A 16000-nucleotide genomic window follows, 5' to 3' on the forward strand; every position below is an offset into this window, starting at 1 on the left:
GTGTTGGGGTGGGTTGTCCAGAAGTGCAGTGGGGGGAACTCCCTGCAGCACTGCATACCCTGGGAGAGACTTGGGGTGTGCATGACCCCTGCAAGTCAGGCTGCTTACTGCGGACTTGGGGCTCTCTGCACCCTGCTGGCTTTGCCCTGGGAGCTCATTCATATGACCTGCCACCTTAAAAATCCTTTCCCTGGGCTGGGTTCTGAGAGGAGTAATACCCTCATTTGCTTAATTAAGAGTCCAGCACAAAATACCCCCAACAGCCCTGCAAAATCAGAATTTTGAGGATAGCACTGATAACTAATTTAATCTCTTCTCAAAATCATTTAGATGCTCTAAATCACTTACCATGTTAAACTGAATGAAAGGAAAGGAAAGGAACAAAGGATATTTGGTATAAATCATTTATTCTCATCTCATATTAGCCTACAACAGCTCCAAGCTGTCAGTGGCATTTACAACTTCACAGCCTGTTTCACTTTTGTTTCCACAAACCAAAATAAACTTGCTATCAGAAAGAAAGAAAAATTAGCAATACTCCTTAAAGGTTTGAACTATCATTTCATTCTCTCTTTCTATTCTCTATCAACTCACATTCTTTTTCTTTTTTTGTTTTGAGTAGTAGGAATTCTGTATACCAGAGACTGAAAAGTTAAATAACTTAATTTAAAAAACTAAATGAACATTTTGTATGTAGTTTGCAACTTTCTTTCCCCTCCACCCCTCCTTTCTCTTCTTCCCCAAACAACACTTTCAAAAGAAAAAGAAAAAGATACAGGGACTCAGAACACAGGTATGGAACTAGGCAAAATTGAAAATAAGACACTTGAGTACTGCTCTAACTACCACATTTATCAAGGCATTTATATCAAATGATTCACCAAGCCTTCTGATCAAATCTAGAATGTAACTGTGTTATTTTTACATCTACCAACTGTATTAAAGCTTAGACTTGATTTGAGTCATAATATATTCTACAATCTTGCAGGAAGAACATTCATACTTATGAACTGCAAACTCTGAATATACACTCTTCCAAGATAACTATCTTGTTTACAGAGACATGACTTTAAATCTTGGCACTCCGGGCAGCATGTGGAGATGGAGGATGGGAGGAAGAAAGGGCTTCCTCTTACAGGGATCACTATGGCAATGGCAAGATGAGCTGCTGATGCCTTGGTGCAAGCTCCTCCAAACAGACGGTGTAGGTGGCATAGGTTCCCTGGGGGCTGCCATTCTGGTGTTTCCTTTGAATTGGCACCTAGTGTTGGTATCCCAGCTGTGCCCCACTCTCCCCAAGTTATGCTATTGCTTGTTTATATCCCTAATCATTCATTGTTAACTGCTACTTTAGGAATCTCCCAGTATATTGGGCTCTAAATTTTGTTTAAGGTCAGGCAGGCAAGGAGAGGGAGTATTGTTGGTGAAGAAGGTACGTCATTCCTTGTACAGTTCGGAGTTTCTAACTCTCATACTGGCCAACATATGGCAACCAGGACTGGTTAACATCTAGCATCTGTAAAATGAATTACAGGGGTCTTATAATGAAATAAGTCCTGCAAAGTTTCACACAGCTCTCCTCTAAGAGAAAGTTCATCATAGTCTTAGACAAAAATAGCATGACTTGGCTTAGCCCTGCTATTTATCTTTGTTTTGTCTGTTTTATTGAATTTGACAAATGAGCCCAAAAGCCTGACACAGAAAGAATGGTAATTTCTTTATTGTTTTCAAAGAAAAAGAGGGAGAGGGGGAAGCATCAAGAGGAGGAATTTTTGTGAGGTCTCTTGCAACAAAGGGAGGAAAGTAAGAGAAAAAAAAGGGGGAAAAAAGAAGTGAACAGGAATGGTTTAAAACAATTTCTTCACTGCTTTTTAAAAAATAGTATTTAATGGCAATAGTCATGAATCTATCTCTCTACACCATTACCTTCCTTTCATGTTGATTATATTTTAAAAAATGTTCAAGGCCCTCATCTGTATGAGGCAGACTAGGGAAGGAGGTAGGTGAAAAGTGAATTGTTTCCATGAAAAAAACACTGATATTTTACTAAAAATCAGGTGAAAAGGAAGTGCTTTTTCCATGATGCTTTCACAGTTCTAGTTTAGTCCCAATTTTTCCTCCTCCACTCTAGTTCTATTTTAACTTTTCATGCCACTGTAATAATTCACTCAGTTCCTCTCTCATGGATTAAGTGCATTGCCCGCTCCTTGTTCAATTCTTATTCAACAATCCAACCTTCCCTTTCCTAGGCCCCTGAGTTTCTTTTCACCCTAATCCCCGTTCAGCTATTTCCAATCCATGCCCTAATCAAACTGTATATATCACAACTTGTATATTCCAGTTGATATTATGAAACATTTAATCTGAAAATTGCTTCATAATGAAATGTTTATCTGCATCCTCCTTTGCTGACAAGACTTTTACCATATCTGAGTTGGGAGATTAAAAAGTTACAAACAAAGTAGTCAAGTTATTGGTTAGGTAATATGCGAGCTGATTCACAGAGCAGCACAGAAAAAGTCAAGCATCTTTCCATAATTAAGGTACAGTGTGAGGGGACATGCTGGCTAAGCTGCTGAGACCATAAGGTCAGAGAAGGCAAGCTGAACTAAAAGGAATTCTTACTTCAGAAGATACAGTGTAATAGGAGAAAGAACCTGGACCACCTTGAAGGATCTTACTTCAGCCTGACATTTACTACCCATGGGTGAAGAAACTGAAGCAGGGAAATGTATGTCATGTCTATTAATTCTGTCTATATCTCTGCATTCCAGGTGCTATTACAAGCAATGTTGTTTCCATAAAACCTGTATAAAATGTGTGTGTGTCAAGATAACACTGTAGCTCAAAATTGTACATGGCTGGAGTTCTAGGACATGATGTTTTTCAACCAATCTAAGGTGCCTGCATTAGGCTGGGGGAACAAAGTGACCATATGTTCCATCTCCCAGGAAGGGTTTCTGGAAAAAACATAAATGTATGTTTAAATGTCCTAAATCAAGGGTGCTGCCTGGACTTTGTTTATACTCTGAAAGTCTACAGTAAAAAGGGCCCAAAGGCCTGGGGCCCAACCAGGCATTCTAGAGATTATTCAAGAGGCAGATTTCAACAAGACCCAACATCTTCATGACTTCATAACTTTTCCACCCAATACACTCAAATAATCCTTTAACATACTATACACTGTAGATCAGGATTACCCTCAGCTACCCACCCAATTTGATTCTGCCTTTCCTTAGATGAAACTTTCTTCTCATCACCTCCCAAAACAAAGTAGCTTCTCTATGAGACATCTTACAGCATAACTTCCTACTCCTACTATCAGACCAGAGACAAAAAAAATTACATCACTAATGTTATCTGGTAGAGGGTAGGACAGGGTGGCACATTAGACACTACCTAGTTCAAAGAAGCACAAGATTTATAGGTTATAACCTACCCAGTCATATGCATCTGATGAAGTATGGTGTTGTATATGAAAGTTAGCATCCAACTAAATAGGTTGTTGCCTATGCCAAGTCTCTGATACCTCTCTGAACCAGTTAGTTTCCAGATACCATCCTGACGCTATTTCTGCCTGACTTAAAACTAACACACCTAACCACCTCAGTAGTCATCTGATTTTTTTTTTTGTTCAGGTCCTATTCTGTTTTCTTAACAGTGGCATCAAAGCCTACAGCCACATGACACATCAACAGTTCCCTTCACATCTCTCTCTCAGTTGAAGCTGAGAGAGAAAAATGTGTCCCATCATTTCTGTATATAATACCATGACATTTAGTAATATACAGAATCAAAGATGCCTACAATAGCAGAAACATTCAATTACCATACTGATTAGGCTACATTTATACAATGGCAATAAGACCCCCTTAAATGTACTTACTGTATCTTCTTTCAATAGGATTAATTTCTGGCTTATGTATGGCTATCCATTTAAAAAAGCCTATAGTAATCAATCCCAAAGATGCTTAGTTTGGAAAATTAGTCAAGATCAAATCTATTCAGATCTATTCAGTTCAGATCTATTTAAATCTATTCAGTTCTGGTTTCAAGCACTCACCTGCCATCCAATGAATCACCATTTATTCCAAATCCTATATATATAAATTAAAAAATAGGATGCATTTTTTGTATTTATTAATAAAGAAAAAACTGCTGATCAGAAATTACCCTGAAGGTATAGAAAAACTTATCTTGTACCTCATGCTGCAAGGAGAAGCTGTGGAGGTGCACAGTTGCCTCCTTCCCTGCCCATCTCTCCTCCCCTTACTCCATCTTTCCCAGCCAGAAGCAGGCTGGAAAGAAGGAACCTGCATGCTGTCTCAGCTTCCCCCTGCAGTGCAGAGCAGGAATGGGTGAGGAGCAACGCTGGGGCTCCCACTGTATCTGGGGCTGACAGCTGGCCACAAGCAAGAGGTGGGGCTGGGTAGAGGGGCTGCACTGTGAGAGCCCAGAGGTGGGGCCAGCTCGGCACTTAGATGGAGCAGCCCAATGAGGGCTGGCTGCTATAATGCCTTGCTGCCAGGGTGGGTTATCAGGGAGTTGCAAAGCAGCCAGCAGACAGTGAACTCACTTGAGTTGTAGGGGATCTGGTACAGAAGTTTGATATACCGGTCTAACATAAATTGGCTCAGTCTGAGACAATGTTGATTCAGGTCTATCTTAGACTGGGTTTCAGCATTTTGAAATCAGTCTATAAGCACTGAACTTCTGTTTGGTTATGGGTGTAGACTGGCTTGCGGTCACTCATACCACTTTATGTGGAATGTCTGTACCTAACCTAAGAGTAAACTGTCAATCTAGTCCTTGTGACGGTGATTTATACTGTCAGTGATTGTAATACAAAGTGTTCCAATATTCTGTTTGTACATATAGCATTGGGAATATTATACACATACTCTTGATTGGGCAGCGAATATTAGCATTTATTTCTATCCTAGTGGTTACATTATAACCTTCATAGGTACCTTTTACAAATTCTTTGCTGGCTACACAAAGAAAAGCAATAAAGTTTCAAAGGTTAGCATTTTATAATGAGTTTTTTCAGGTATGATCTCTGCACTGATTCCTATGGAAGGCTGAGACACTAAGGTGTGATTAAAAGGAGTCACACGCACACACATGAGCACGTGCGTGAAACAAAATGTGTGTTTACATTCCTCAGTTCTAGTTTTACTTGAGGAACAGGATTCATAGCAGGGCATTTGCAGTGTGCCATTAGAACATGAAGTTTTACTTACAGTAGTATTTCTGCATGTCATAGTGGATTTGGATTTGCAGGAATACCTCACAGCTCTACCTTTTTGTAGAGGCTGGTAACTTTTTGTGCTAACAGACCTAAATTGTATGTTACTGAAAAATTAATTATCTTTCATTTGAATTTCTTGGCTTAAAACAAAAAACTCCCAAACAAATAGAATTTAGTTTGAGCATTAGTTTCATAAAAGAAATTAATTAAACCTTCCTGCAGCTTTAGGCCCTGTAGAACCAATTTCAGAATCAGTAATAAGCACTGAGAACATATTTAACTGTCCCAGATGCTCTTATCTGCATTGTCCATGGCACTTATAACAGAAGGGATAAATGCTGAATGATTAAATATATTCAGCAAGGAATTTGCTAGACTTGCTGACATTAGAAAAGCTGGAACACCTCCCAAAATGCCTTTTAGAACAATGTTAAAGACATCATTTTTCTTAGGAAAAGAACTTAAGGGTATACAATTTCTAGATTCTAAGCCCATCAGCAGATAAAGTCTCAAAAACTATGGAACTCAGCACTGTTTTTAGAATGTATTTTCTTTCTTTCCAGGACAAACATTTCCATTTTATAATTTAATATGTAAAAGCCAATGATCAGTGAGAACCTGCTAACAAGAGAATTTAAGAGGCTTTAAAGGAGCAACCCCACCATCTGTATTTTGTGGGAGGCACTGCATATTCGAATACATATGAGGTGCTTTTCTCAGCAGCAAGGATTTCTCCCCTTTCTTTCTCTCTGCTTCTTACTCAGATACATCTCATTAGGGGACAGGGTGTGCTAGGACTATAAAAATATAACTGCTACTCACCATGGAAACTCCAGGATGCACATAGTCATTCAATTTGTGCCTAATGGCAACTACCCACAGTACATTTGTAGATAAGAAGAATCCAGTAGACTGAATACTGAACCTCATGGGAAGTTATTGGCCAAACTGGAGAGAGTGGAATTTAATGCTATTAAAGGGACATAAGTAGATGGTTTCATCAGGTTATGGTGAAAGGTGATTTATCTGACTAAAGAGATGTTACCAGTGAAAAACTGTAGGGAATGTCCTTAGGATTTATCCTGTTTAGCATTTTTACAGGCAATCTTAGTACTGGAACTAGGTCTTCTCAAGAAATTTGCAGATGATACTAAACTGCAGAGGGAAGGGGGAAATTGCCAATACAGAAAAGAACCAGATTGTTATAAAGGAAGAGTTAAGTAATCTCATGGAAGGAAACATAAGAATGAAATTAAATTTAGCAGTATAAAGTGCAGAGCCATACACTTAGGAACCAATAACAAAGGAATTACATCTAGATGCAAGCGCTTAGACTACAGATAACTGTGCAAGAACTAGATGTGAATGTTGGTTGATTACAGAATGATCATGAATGACCAATATGATTCAGATGTGAAAAAAGGCTAACAACCCTAGGCTATTTTAGGTGGGATATATGCAGGACAGACAAGGAGGTACTAGTACCATTCTAATGGTAAGAACACATTTATAATTCTGTATTCAGTTTTAGTCACCAATGTTAAAAAAAAAGAATTTAAACTGAGATGAGTTCAAAGAAACATTTCCCTAAAGGATGGTTAAGGGAATGAAGATGTTTTCTTATGAGAGAAGATTCAAATAAATAGTCTCATTTAAAATTAACAAAATGGCAATTCAGATGGGATACGATCACTCTTCACAAGTATATTTGTATAAGGAATATTAGGGAAGGAAAAAAGTTCTTTAGGCAGAAAAACAACATCCCCACAAGATTAAATGTCTATCAATTTACTACACATAATTTAAATTGGAAATGAAAAGACATGTTATTTTCTCAGGCAAAGTGATGGGTCAAGGAAGCTAAACTTCTTTAAGATCTAAGAGGGTAAGTGTACAGAAGGGATGCTATGAAAGAACAGGGAGTTCAGGCTTACTAATCAGTGCATGATATAGGTGAAGGCATTTGTTTGCAATTTCCAGGTTCAGCTATATAGGTAGCTCTCTTATAATGCAGAACAGAAGTTCTCAACTTTTTTAGACTTGAGGCTTCCTTGCTTGATTTTGAGGCACACCTTGGAAAACACTCTATCTCAGTTTTTGCTTGTTCTTTAATTATGGAAAAATAGTAATGACATTTTTCTGTTGCAAAGAATTCAGAAAAACAACAAGTCAGAATGTATTTAATATTATGAACTCTTACTTGCAATATTTGGGTTTAATATTGTGAAACATGTTTGCACACCTAACAGTACTAACATTACCTAGCACCCTGGGGCACCCATGAAAGGATCTCAAGGCACCCCAGGGTTTTCTGGCACTCTGATTGAGAATCACTGGTGTAAGTGACTAATAATCTCATGGTTCAGGGCTTTGTTCTGTTGCCACTTAGGGTAAAGAAACTTGTTAGCTTCTTTCTTGTTTGTGTATTTCGGGGTATAGGTGGAGAATTGCCTTCCTCTAAAGCATCAAAATTTTGGTCAAAGCTAAGGATTTCAAATGTGGTGTGCTGATGCTCTTGTGATATTTAGGAAACCAGGGCATTTATACATATGCTCCGGGAGTGGAGGGTGGCACTTTAATTAGAGCGGCTCTGAGAGCCGCTCTAATTAAAGCATTCAGAACATCTCGTGTATCAGCATCCCCGCATTGAAAAATGGTGTCGGGAGCACTTTAACTAAGGCTTGTTGAACAAGCTTTAGTTAGAGCACCCCCGCTGCCATTTTTCAGTGCGGGGATGCCGATACAAGAGACACTAGAGTCTAATGGAGTACAGTAACTACCACAATGCACCAGACTCGATTAATTAATTAATTAGAATTACAGAGTGTCAGAACAGCCTCACTGATCATATACAGGCGCCCACAGTGTTCCATGGTTAGAGGGCATTGCTCTTCTGTCCAGGGTCACACTGATAGCTGAATTTGTAATAAGAAAGGTGTTTTTCCAAATTGCCAAGGGCTGGGGTTTTGGGGTTTTTTTGTTTTTTTTTTGGCAGGGGGGGTTGGTTTGTCTTTTGTTGTTTTTTGGTTTGTTTTTGCTTTCCTCTGTAGTTGAATGGTCCTTTTCCCATATGTTTCCCCTACATGGTCCCCTACATGGTCCTTTTCCCATACGTTTACCCTACATTTGCCTATAGTATGTTACTGGATGTTCTTTGTGTTTCAGATGCTGTGCCTTATAATTATATGAGAATTGGGGGATTACTGGGGAAAATAATTGCCTTCAAATACAGGTGACTGCAGTTAACACACCAGGAGGTTCCTACCAGCCTTGTATTTCTAAAGCAGATGCATTGCAATCTGCATAGACAAAAAAAGAGTCAGAGTTGTTTCTAATTCTGGAATGGACATGGCATTAAATGTACTACAAATAAAGACAGATGATTCATGTGTAAATGCAGTGGGGACATGATTCTTACTAGTCTTCACATTTTCCTGATAATCTCAAAATAACACTCTCCATTCCCCACACCAGGGGCATGAAATCCACAGAAAAAGGTGATCAAACAAATGGTTTTCCCTATAGTTCATACATCCTCATTTCTTTCCCACTACTTTCTGTTGGCTCCAAGATAAAATAAAATAATCTATCTGTTGTCACGTGCAGGACGTTCAATCCTCTTAAGCTCTGTAGCTCAATTGCACCAAGTATCACCACAAATTACCTGCAACACCAACTGCAGTTTAGAGTTCCTTTTAAAATATAAAACCTTAACTGCAATGTAAAAGCCAACTTTTGAGAATGTATGAAGACAGTGAAAGATACCACTGTCTTGCCAGGTCCTGTTTCATAAATTATTATATATTGCAATGTTTAGACAAAAAGAAAAAAGGTCACCTTGAAGAACTGTACATTTCATCAGCTAGACAAACATCACTGAGTGTGATTTTGAATCTAGAATTGAATAACACCCTCTAATCCTGACAGAAGTGATTTTGCTGACATAGAGCAACTGACTGAAGTGTAATAGGCAATCATCATTCTCCAGGGACTCTTACGTACTTTAGACAACTACCGATCAAATCAGTAGCTTTGGATTGCCAAAATAGAATATGCAAGAGAAAAGATGACAATGGCATTTATTGAATTACATTTAATTAAATAGTTTGTCTTTGATTTCTATCCTAAAATAGCTAGCCAGAAATGGATTTTGTGATATTCTTAGAATAAAAAGATTTTTAAAAATAGGTAATTATCTGCCTGTATCAAGGTACAATGCAGCTTTGTTATTTTAATAAGTTAACAGAGATTTCCAGTCCTAGAATGTACAACACTCCCAGGTAGGATAGCATATCCAGCCTCAACAGACCAATATAAAATATAAAGCACTGAACACAAAACATACATATAGCTTAGCGAGTAAATTTATTGATTAAAAAACCCCCACATATATATATTTCCCTGAAAAACACTTAAAAAGATACAAGCAAGAAGTATCAAAGTATATCCAGTGAACATATACACATAAACCTTTTTTAAAAACTGTGCAGTTTTTCACGGGTCTCATAAGGAGTTCTAAAGTTTTAAACTAAAAAAAAAAAAAGGAGAAAAAAGATCACTTGTTACGATTATATTGTTCTCTGTACACATTTTCTTGAGAGGTATGTATGAGGAAACAGCCACTAAATGAGATATTACTTAAATTGCAGGTACACTATTCAAGCATATATACATCACTATCATCATATAAATCAACAAAATGCAGGAGAAATTGAAAAAAATCTAAGTTGGTTTGAATACTAGAGAATAAGTGCTTTTCAGCATTTTGCCAAAGAAAAACATTTATAGCAAACATTCTTGCAAATGTAGTTTTTACTTTGAAAAAATAATTACAAACTGAAAATATACTACTTGGGAGTCTGATGCATTCTAAACAGGTAATCTTTCCTAAGCTCTCATTTCATAATATGATAGGAAGAGTAGAATACTCTTGTGAGGGAATAGCTTGAGAGGCTGGACATCCACAAGTCAGCTGGCCCGGATGGAATGCACCCAAAAGTGCTAGAAGAGTTGGCTGACATTATAGCACAACCAATGGTGAAGGTATTTGAGAACTCATGGCACTCGGGAGAGATTCCTGAAGATTGGGAAAAGGCCAGTGTGCTGCTTATGTTCAAGAAAGGAAGGAAGGAAGATCCAGAGAACTACAGGCCAATCAGTTTGACCTCAATCCCAGGAAAGATCTTGGAAAAATCAAAGAAACCATCAAGAACAGGCTTACAGAAGGCAACATTCTGAGACATAGCCAACATGTCTTAATTGTGGGTAGGTCTTGCTTGACCAACTTCATTTCCCTCTATAACCAGGTGAATTATCACCTGGACAAAGGAGAAAAGGTTGATGTCATATATTTAGATTTCAAAAAATCCTTTGAATTGGTCTCCCAAGATGTCCTCATGGTAAAATTGGGGAACTGTGGCCTCAACAATCTTACAGTCCAAAGGCTGGGTGAACTGGCTGTGTAGTCAGACCCAGAGGGTGCTAGCAGATGGAACTGAGTCAACATGGCACATGGTAACCAGTGGCATCCCCCAGGGCTCAGTACTTGGACCAGTACTCTTTAATATATTTATAAATGATCTGAATTCGGGTGTCAGAAGCAGACTGGCTAAGTTCTCAGAGAATACCAAATTATGGGGAAGTGCAGTCATGCTAGAGGATAGGGTGATGATTCAGGATTACCTAGACAGGCTTGCAAGGTGGGTGGATCAAAACCTGATGATATTCAACTCTGAGAAATGCAAGGTGCTTCACCTTGGGAGAAAAAACCCACATCATATTTATGGGCTCAGCAGTGCTGCACTCACTAGCGCTACAAGGAAAAGAGACCCGAGGGTCATGATTGACCTCAATATGAACATAAGCCACCAATGCAATGCTGCAGACAGCAAAGAAAATAAAACTCTGGCTTGCATCTACTGATGCATCTCAAGCAAGACCCAAAAAGTCATCCTCAAGCTTTACTCAGCCTTGGTGAGGCCACAGGTGGAGTACTGCATCCAGTTCTGGGCTCCACACTTCAGAAAGGTTGTGGAGAAGCTTGAATGAGTCCAGAGAAGAGCCACATCCATGATTAGAGGTCAAGAGAACAAGTCTTATGAGGAGAGGCTTAGAGGCATGAGATTCCTCAGCATGGAGAAGTGAAGGCTCAGGGGAGACTTGGTGGCAGCCAAGTACATAAAGGGTGTGCATCAGGAACTGGGAGAATGTCTGTTCACCAGGCCACCCCAAGGGAAGACAAGGCCTAATAGCCACAAACTGCTGAAAGACCATTTTAGACTGGACATAAGGAAAAACTCTTTTACTGTCCGAATCTCCAGAGTCTAGAATAGACTCCCCCCAGAAGTTGTGCAAGCACCTACTTTGGATACCTTTAAGAAATACTTGGATGTTTATCTTGCTGGGGTGATTTGGCCCCAGCTGACTTCCTGTCCCTTGGGCAAGGGGCTGGACCCGATAATCTTGTGAGGTCCCTTCCAGCCCTAATATCTATGAAATCTATGAAATATCTGGTGATAATTTTATCTTATAATTAAACTGAAAATATAGAATTAAATATTGACAACTAAAACAAGTATAATGCCATTAGCCAAGAAAACAGGTCTTCAACATTTCTGTAGTATGATATCCAAAATCTTGCCATTGTTCTTAAAAAATAAAAATGAAATAAAATAAAATGAAATAAATAAAGGAAATTATGAGTTCCCACGCATCTTTCCAGAGTGTTGCAACTAGTGATTAGATTTGTTTTGTTCTATAATAACACTACTTATCTTTATTTCAAGAATAGGGTCAGGAATACCTGATCTTTGCATGCAGAAAGTTGCTTAAGGAGAAAGAGTACTTTTTTATCATGCTCATGTGTAGCAATGAGCAAGATATGCAGCAGGAAATTAAAAACATACCACTTGCTCACAGTTTTCTTAAACTCCTTAAACAGTTTCCTTAAACTCATTACCCTCAAATTAACAATGAAAATTTGACTAGTCAGTCAGCCCACTGTACAAGCAGAATCTTGCAATGTTTAAATTAAAAACCTGGCATTGAGGTGTATACAAAGGTTTTTTTTGTTTTGTTTTAATATATAGGCTTCTGATTTTGCTTTTTATTTGCATAAGATAAACTAAAACTTGTCTATCCTTCACACAATAAACTTAACTGGATAAAGTCTCGAATACAGAAAATAATTAAATACAGTAAAGCTACTCTGACATTGATCCATTACTGCAAAAAGACAATAAGGAAAGCATACAGGGAAGCTTCAACTGCGTAGCTCATACTGCACTGGATGTAGCAAGTAAATAAGATAAACTTAACATTTTAGTCAGGAAAAATTAAACAAATCCTTGTAAAGGAATTAAAATATATACAATATTTCAGTGGAATACAACTAGATAGAATAAATCCAAACCAAGAAACTAAGCTGAGAAAACAACATTCAAATTGTATCCTAATAAGAGATTATTCATATTTACCTTTTAAGTGTCAAAACTTCTAATATGATTTAGATTCCCAATTGTACATAGTCAGTCTATTGTAACTTAAATTCTTGTCAATTTCAGACATCTCTACCCTCTTACTATTTGCTATGTTCATCTGATAACTCTGGTTTTAATTAGAATTTGTAAACATTGGGGTCAAAACAGAGTCCTCTCGAGTATTTGCAGAATTTGCACTGCAACGTTCCTATGTCCTCCCACAACCCAAATAAATGAATGATACCAGAGGGAGAGTTTTACTGGCAACAAAGCGTAAGACAGACTAAGATTTGCATGTCTTTGAGAATGCAAATGCAAAAGAATGCCACATACCAAAAAGGCATGTTTTAAGCATTACACAGAAAAGACTAAAAAGAGTACATATAGCTGAAGTAAATTTAGGGAATTTGCACTTTTCAACCTCATAAAAATGTTTTAGTTAAATAATCTCCAGTTAATATCACTGGCTGCCTATAGATGTGCTTATTTGCATTCTAATTTGAATTAATCTAATTAAAACACTCCAGTATCATGTCACTATCACTTATATTAAGCCCCTACCCCAGGATTTTAAAATGGTTGTGTGGGTGCTTTAACTAAAGCTTGTTGAATTAACTCTAGTTAAAGCAACCCCAAAGCCATTTTAAAATGTGGGGACTTACATGTGACAGTGATCCATTTTAATTAAAATAGCTGTTAGGGAACTGCTCTAATTAAAACAGTCCCTCCCCACCCCGATCATGTGTATAGGCAGCTACTGATGCTAAAAGAGCTTAAGGAAGGGAAATGGAAACTTCTTAGCCCTTGAACATGTATGGCATGTACATAGGGTGAAACTGAAGAGCAAAGGATAAATGAAACATATTCTTTTGTCTTGTTTCTAAAGTAGCTTGAAATTGTTATTGTTATTATTACTGGTACAAGAGGAAAAAATAAGAAATGCTGACAAAAGGATCTTTAATCTTCTTTACTAAGATGGAGAAATCCTCCCAAATGTCATGAAAAATTCAAGTTTTCATTGCAAGAACAAACTAATACAAATAGGAGTAAAGGCTACCTTAAATAATGATTTCCTTTCATAAAATTCATCAGGAATAGTTCTGCTAGCACTTAAACTGAAAGACAATACCAAAGAAAAAACATTACAACTACAGATTTAAGAGGCACACATTGGGAAACTAAAGGGCTGAAAGCACTTTAAATGCTTGTAGCAAATTTTTTCAATAAAAATAATTCTAGATTCAAACTGTCTTCACTGAATATATCAAGAGCAATCTGGGTATTGAAAATTTTTCTCCAAAACAAGATTAAGTATGGATACCAGTATGCAGAAAGCCAGTCCTTTCACAATATAAATGTACCCAATTTAATGGTTTACATTAAACAAAACTAATCGTAAACTATGAGAATTGGCTTGAAATTGCACCAAGAAAATGAAAATGCATTTTTTATTTGCAGCATTTTATGTCTTTAAGGCTTATGTTTTAAGTTTTTTTTTATTGACCAAACCATATGATAAAGTAATTTTCAAGGAAAATTGTATCATCTCCAAGATTAACATATAAATCAGTTTATATAAAAATAAGTTAGGTCTGTACACTGATAGGCCTGAGGTGTACTATACTAAAAACATTAAAACATAAGAATTGGGTTAGACCATCATCCCCAGTCTCCTGTGTCACACAGTGGGAGATGGCTGATGCTGAAAGGGAGAGTGAACTGGGTATGACCACAGTTGTTTTCCACTGTTCTTCTCTCACTTGCAGAATTTCATATTTAAGTTTTAGGAAGTCCTAATTCAGAGGCAACATCCTATACCCCTTTCCTTCAAGTACTTGCCCAATTTTTTTTTTAAATCTAGTTAACTGTTAATTTCCACAACATCTGGTTGCAATGAGTTCTACACTAATTGCACACTGTGAAAAAGAATTTTCTTTTGTTGGTTTGAAATGTACTCCCTGCTACTTTCATTTTGGCTATGTATAGACCTTCAAAAAGCCCCTGGCAGAATCATTCCACCATGCTTTACTTAAAATGCTATAAGTTAGCATGAGCAAACCAAAAAAAAATTGCTGTTTGGTGATAGGGCGGGGGAAGGGTCTTGAAGCCTGACTGCACTGGCCAGTGGAAGGACTCCTGCACACCTCTCAGAAGGCTGCTGGAGTGACCCTTCTCCACAGCCTGGTGACTGTTAGTACTGGCTGGGTGGTGTGTGTGGAGAGACTCTGGACCCCTTCCCCATTGCCTAGCTAGCACCAACTGGCCAGGCAGTGACTTGCTGGCGCTGCCCAGCAGGGGCAGCTTCAGGAAGAAAGAAACCAGAGCTCTTCCCCTGCAGCCCCTTTCCCCACCCTCCCAGTCAGTCAGAGACCATAATAAATTAGGGTCAGTGACAGCCAAGGGTGTGGAGCCAGTCCAGACTCAGATAGAGCAAATGAGCTCTGTCCCCAAGGCTAGAGAGCAGCCCTGCGCAATGCTACCTGGGATGGTAGCAATCACGCTCTAAGTTAACCATCAATGTGACCTGGTGCAGATGTTCAATAAAGCTCTCTAACAGAAAGAGCTTTAGATTAGTACATATCCATCAGAGGTTAATCAGAGCATGATCTGCCATTTTTAAAGTGCTCTAAGAGCAGTGAACATCTATTCAGTTACAGTTTTAGAGCGCTTTCTGCCTGCTGAGTGCACAGTCTGTAATGTCTGTACCTAGCCTTTATCACCCCTACTTCTTATATTGTGAGAAAGTAAATAAATCCCTGTTTACTTTCTCTTTACCATTTAGTATTTTGTAAACCCTTATGTTCCCCCTCAAGCATCTCTTTTCTAAACTGCCTAGACTCTTTAGACTCTCCTCATATAGAAGCCCCTCCATACTACTAATATGCTACACTTATCAAGCTTCTTAGAAGTAGAAGTATTTAGTAAATGTAGTATATTTAGATTGGGTTTCAGCATGGCTTCCAGCACCAGCAGTGTACATACGCTTCACCCGATCTATGATCAGGCAGCTTAAAGCAAGCCACATGATTGGAGATCAGGGACGGGCAATTATTTCAGGCAAAGGACCGCTTACCAAGTTTTGATAAGCCATGGAGGGCTACATGGGTAGGCCTGCCCCTTGACAGGTGCCCCACCCCCTGGTCACCATCCTGGGACCAGAAGTCTCACTCCCTAACCCCTGACCTATGTCACCAGAAGGCCCTCCCCTGCCCCAGAAGTACTCCTTTCAACAAGGGGTTTTGCCATCACTGAACCAGAAAAATACCAAACA

General features: G+C 38.4%; 1 protein-coding gene across 4 annotated transcripts in view; it reads right to left on the reverse strand.

Annotated features, from left to right (window-relative positions):
* PCDH15 (protocadherin related 15) overlaps nt 1–16000 on the reverse strand; it is a 1188119-nt gene that overhangs the window by 657826 nt on the left and 514293 nt on the right. The window contains exon 1 of one of the 4 annotated variants that reach the window (XM_019507772.1): nt 5244–5248. The exons of the other annotated variants lie outside the window; for them this stretch is intronic. The gene's annotated coding sequence lies outside the window, so the exon portion shown is untranslated. Of the gene's footprint in view, nt 1–5243; nt 5249–16000 lie in introns of those variants that run through there. 4 annotated transcript variants of the gene reach the window in all.

Source organism: Gavialis gangeticus, unplaced genomic scaffold (assembly GCF_001723915.1).
Source record: "Gavialis gangeticus isolate Ggan-Ray unplaced genomic scaffold, GavGan_comp1, whole genome shotgun sequence".
NCBI classification, from domain to species: domain Eukaryota; kingdom Metazoa; phylum Chordata; order Crocodylia; family Gavialidae; genus Gavialis; species Gavialis gangeticus.